Here is a 6,000-nt window from a genome sequence, read left to right as displayed (position 1 = left end):
CTATCAGATCCCAGTGCACCCCGACGACGTGCCCAAGACAGCCCTCATCACCCTGTTCGGCTTGTTGGAAATCCTGAGGATGCCTTTTGGTCTCAAGAATGCAGCCCAAACTTTCCAAAGGCTCATGGATTTGGTGGGACGCGGCCTGGATTTCGTTTTCATTTACTTGGACGATATCCTGGTGGCCAGCAGTTCACATCAAGAGTACGTGGCACATTTGTGCCAGCTCTGCCAACGCCTGAGCGACCACGGACTGGCGATCAATCCGGTGAAGTGCCAGTTCGGGCTGACGGAGATCGACTTCTTGGGCCACAGAGTCAATCGACATGGCGCAGTTCCCCTACCGGACAAGGTTCAGGCCATCCGCCAGTTTCCCAAGCCCAGCACGGTCAAGGGCCTGCAGGAGTTCATAGGGATGGTCAACTTTTATCATCCGTTCGTGCCGGTGGCGGCACACATCATGAGACCCTTGTTCAGCCTGATGGCCGGCAAGGCCAAAGAGGTGGCATGGGATGCGGAGTCCACAGAGGTGTGCGAGCAGGCGAAGGAGACGCTGGCAAAGGCGGCCCTCCTACTGCACCCGAGAGTTGATGTGCCCATGGCACTCACAGTCGATGCTTCCAACACGACAGTCGGCGGAGTCCTGGAGCAGCTCGTCAAGGGCCAGTGGCGACCACTCGCTTTCTTCAGCCGACACCTATGGCCACCAGAGGTGAAGTACAGCGCTTTCAACAGAGAGTTGCTAGCGCTCTACCTGGCTGTCCGGCATTTCCGGTACTTCCTCGAGGGAAGGGAGTTCACTGTGTATACGGACCACAAGCCCCTCACCTTCGCACTGGCCAAGGTATCGGACCCATGGCTGGCTCCGCAGCAGAGGCACCCGTCCTTTATTTCAGAATTCACCACGGACGTCCGCCACATCGCAGGGAAGAACAACATCGTCGCCGACACACTGTCTCGCCCCTGCCTCCACCCAGCGGGCATATCGTCCTTAGGAATAGACTACACAGCACTGGTGGAAGCACAACAGTCGGACACCGAGATCCCGGCTTACTGCACCGCCGTTTCGGGGCTCCAGTTGGAGGATGTCCCCATCGGCCCGGCAGCGGATCGACTCCTGTGCGATGTGTTTACCGGCAAACCCCGACCCGTGGTACCACCACCCTGGAGGCACCGGATGTTCGACATGCTGCATGACCTGGCCCACCCATCCATCAAGCTGGTAGCAGACAGATTCGTCTGGCACGGTTTGTGCAAACAGGTCGGACACTGGGCCAGGACCTGCGTACACTGCCAGACCGCCAAAGTCCAGCGGCACGTGAGGGCTCCCCTCCAGCAGTTCCAGCCGGTGCACAGGAGGTTCCAACGCATCCACGTGGACATTGTCGGCCCCCTGCCGGTCTCCCAGGGTGACAGGTATATCTTTACCATGGTAGACAGGTTCACCAGATGGCCGGAAGCCGTACCACTTGCAGACACGTCCACTGAGTCGTGCTCCAGGATGCTCATTGCAAGCTGGATCGCCAGGTTCGGACTCCCAACAGACATCACCTCCGACAGAGGGGCGCAGTTCACGTCTGGTTTGTGGACAGCACTGGTGCAGCTCCTGGGCACCCAGCTGCATCACACCACAGCATACCATCCCCAGTCCAACGGTTTGGTAGAGCGATTCCACCGGCATCTCAAGTCGGCCTTGATGGCGCGCCTCAGGGGCCCCAACTGGACAGATGAGCTTCCCTGGGTCCTACTGGGCATCCGCACAGCCCCCAAGGAGGACCTGGGCACCTCCTCGGTGGAATTGGTCTACAGCGTCCCCCTGACAGTCCCGGGTGAGTTCGTACCAGAGGCCCGAGGTTCGGAAGAAAGTCCAGCAGCAGTACTAACGAGGCTGCGAGATGAGGTAGGGACCCTGGCACCGGTCCCGACCACCAGACATGGTCCCATGCCATCCTTCACCCCTAAAGACCTCCGAGACTGTGAGTACGTTTTTATTCGCAGGGACATGCACAGGTCACCTCTACAGCGGCCGTACGAAGGACCCTTCAAGGTGATCTGGCACAACGGATCCACGTGTGTCGTGGAGGTGTGTGGCCGGGAAGAGACTTTTACAGTGGACCGCCTGAAACTGGCGCACTTGGACATTGAGCAACCAGTGAGGGTACCCGCACCGCGCCGGCGAGGCCGGCTACCCAGGCAAGCCACACGGACTGGAGGCTCCACTCCCCCGATGGACATTTCTTGGGGGATTGGTGTGGCGGCCCACACACGCGGGACTTGAACCGCCATCGGGAGCCGCGGGCAGACACGTGGTAGCACATTTTGAACTATCTGCTCGGGGCGGACCCTCCGGGGACAGTCGGACGTCACTTCCGCCCCATGGGTCACAGGGGCTCTTGGGTAGGGAGTTTTCGCGCGCTTTGTGGATTGAGTAAAGGTTTGGAGGTCAGTACTCTCTGCCTCCGTGTGTTCCTTGAGTAGCGCGTTGTGTGCGGCTACAACCTCATTCTTTTTTTACACACCCCAGTCAGTAGTGTTGTAAGTAAAGGCAGAGTGTACTGTCACGGGGTGTATGATGCACTGGTGGAACTCTTATTTAGGATGACATGAACAGGTTAGCAGAGAACTTACCATGAGAAATAGAAGCAATGACCAGGGCAGTCAGGTCCAATACTCATGGAAATTCAGTGCAGAGAAAGTCTAGCAATTTACTGACATGACATTAAGTCAGTAAAGGTTACATTCTCATGGAACAGCAATTTCAAGAATGCTCCAAGAGGCAGTACTGGAAAATGCTGGGATTTCAGTTTACATTGATAAATCTTTGCCTAGGCTTCTGATTCAAATATGCTACAGCAGGGATCTTCTGGGTGGTTTGTTGGCTTGTTTTATGTATTTTGGAACAGTCTGGCTATTTATTAACATTCCCTTGCTTTCTGGCATGGGAGAGCAGGAAAAGCTGCTGATTCTTATCTCTGGCAACTGCCCTCACCAGATTGGGTGGTCGGGAAACAAGTCAAACAGCAGTTAAAATGATGGCTACAGGCAAGTAGGAGATGGACCTAAAGCAAACTGTGACATTTTGAGACCTGAAGTAGAAACATAAAATGTTGAATGTACTTAACAGGTCAGACAGGGTCTGTCAGAGGATGCTGAGTACCTCCAATATTTTCCACTATCTGCAGTTGTTTGCTTATTGACAATTTGAGATCTCCTGAGGTCAACTTGAACATGCTTCAACTGGTGTCTAAATGATCTCTCAATCTGGGGATTGGAGACATACCTGCACAATAATTCTTTGATATAGCTAATGCCTTATTTTTAAGCAAGGGCCAAAGGCTAGGTGCAGCATCTGGCCACTGCTGGCAAGACTAGAATTTATTGTTCATCCTTAAGTGTCCTTGAGAAGTTAGTGGCGAGCTGCCTTCTTGAGCCTGGGTAATCCATGTGATAGAGGTACTCTTGTGGTGCTGTTAACTAGGGTGTTCCAATATTTTGACCCAATGACAAAAGAAATGCAATGTATTTCTGAGTCAGGATGTGTATAGCTTGGAACAATCTTGAGGGTGCTTGATTTTCCATTTGCCTGTTGCCCTGAAGTTCCAGATACAGAACACAAGTGTTGTTGAATCCTTGCTAAGTTGCTGCAGTGTATCTTGTGGCTATTACACTCTGTAGGCACAGTAAGACCATGGCAAAGTTACAGAACTGAACAATGGGTAAGAATTTCCCTCTGAGATAAAATTTCTTCTGTGATTTCCTACCTATGTATAAATCATAACAAACTCCTATTTAACCAATAGCTACTGAAAATTTATGAATACTAGCCATGTAGCACTACATCAAATGTGGCATATGGTGTATGTGTGCAACATATGTATGAAGTGGGAATTGGCTTATTGTTGACACTTCCATTCTCCCAACTCTGTCACTGCCTACTCATCTACATATCAGCATTTAATCCAACATTACAAAAGGTGAAAGTGATTTCAATCCCAATGGAATAATTTTTTTGCAAAGGTAACAAAATTGCTACAGGCTACCTGAATAGGCTGATTACTCTAGAATTTTAATTACTTTTTTCACCCTTCCCTCCATTTTTGTTTATTAATAGCATTTTAATTAAATCATGTAAATGGATACTGTTTGACAGCAGTGGCACATTTCATCACCGACAAGACAATAATTGATTTATATAATGTCATCTATCTATGCAGCCTTTGACAGTGATACTGACTGGGTGTGTGTAAAAAGAAAATGAGGTATTATTTATAGTATATTACCTCATTCCTCTTGGTTAGCTGATGCCAAAATGTTTCATATGATTTCAATTAATTACATCTGAGAATGCTGTATCTTTCATTTTACCAAAATAAACATTCAGATATGACATTTGAAACATGGGATGATATTTAATGAACTGAAAGACAAGAACCTAAAATCATATTTACCTAAAAACAAGCACAATAGGTGTTATTTCCTGCAATCTGGTGGCACAGTAGAGCACATTCTGGTTAGAGAGCAGTTAAGGAAATGGTGCAAATTCTGGCATTTATACTCCATCAGAATTTGCCCCATTCCCTTAAACTCTCTATATTGCTTTGTACCCTTCTCATGTCCTCTGCACAACTTGCTTTCCTCCCTAGCTCAGTAACTGATATTCCGATGAAATGCCACTGAGTTGAACTTCTAACTCAACTTCTCCTTCCATTGCGCATCTGGGAAGTTCCAGTCTTTTCTGGTTTCAGATTTAATGTAATGTCAGTAAATCGCCAGACTTTCTCGGCATTGAATTGCCGTGGGTATTGGACCTGACTGCCCAAGTCATTGCCTTTCATTTCTCCTGGGGTGTTATCTGGTGGCCTCTTTATGTCAACCTAAATATGAGTTCCATCAAGTGCATTATATACCCTGTAACAGTACTCTCTGTGAACTTAAAGAATTTTAGTTCACTTTTAGATCCAAAACATTGTGTTGGATGATGCTGAATTTAGCAAGTGGTTCTGACTGAAACTGATGCGAGTCCTGGGCTTCTGTGCACATGCTGTGACCGCCCTGGCGCAATGGAGATGCAAGACAAACATTTAGGAGGCAAAGTGGAAAGCAAGTTGCATTTAAAAAAACTACTTCAGCTTAATGATTTAAATTATGTCTAATTTTAGTAAATTATAAATTATTTAGTTCAATTTTAACAAATGTCTCTGATATCAGAGATATTTAATAACTCTTACAACTTTCATAGCTGGCAAAGTTCCTCCCCTGGCTTAGCCAGCTGTCAAAGATGGGACATTTCAGGAGCAGGCCCTCCACACTACATCTGAGGCCTACCTGCCATCGGCTGGATTCCAGGGTGCAGAGATCTAGTGAGATGGGCCCTTCACTCCCAGCCCAGGTACGTGCAGGTGTGGTTGAATTGTTATCCCACTGCAGGCATCAGGTTGGCATGATCCAGCTCCTTATTTTTCACTCTAACCTTGTAACAGGGTCTCAGCCACTTATTTGAATGATGCCCTTTGTGCTGCTCCAGGCCTTCAGATCTTGATTTAGCATATTAGTTTCCACCACTGCAGCCCCCACAACTAATATTTCTCTCTTGAACTGCATGCCTAATGTCCATATATTGTTATCATTCTATGACATGGATAGGTGAGAGTCCATGAGATATTCATGCCCCCTGCCTCAGTACTAACTGTAATGAGGATCAGGTGAAGCATGTTAGGCATGAGTCCTGGTTAATCAGGGTTTGGTGGTAGGTGAGCAATGGGAAGGGTGGTTATTTGATGAGTGGCTGAGACTAGAAATGGAGTTTGGAAGATGCATTCACACACAGGATCACTTGCACAAGGCCACTAAACTTGTAACACACCATTTACCACTGCCAGTCTACAGTCCAAGTATTTGATGAATCTTCACCATGTTTCTGGAGGGTCTCACGTGGATACAGGGACATCGCTGTTTGTCCTCTGGTACATTGTTGCAAAATTTTTTCTCTCCCATTCTTGT

This window comes from Pristis pectinata, chromosome 8 (genome assembly GCF_009764475.1).
Source record: "Pristis pectinata isolate sPriPec2 chromosome 8, sPriPec2.1.pri, whole genome shotgun sequence".
NCBI classification, from domain to species: Eukaryota; Metazoa; Chordata; class Chondrichthyes; order Rhinopristiformes; family Pristidae; genus Pristis; species Pristis pectinata.
The sequence above is the reverse complement of the archived record's forward strand: the minus strand, read 5'-3'. Positions refer to the sequence as shown.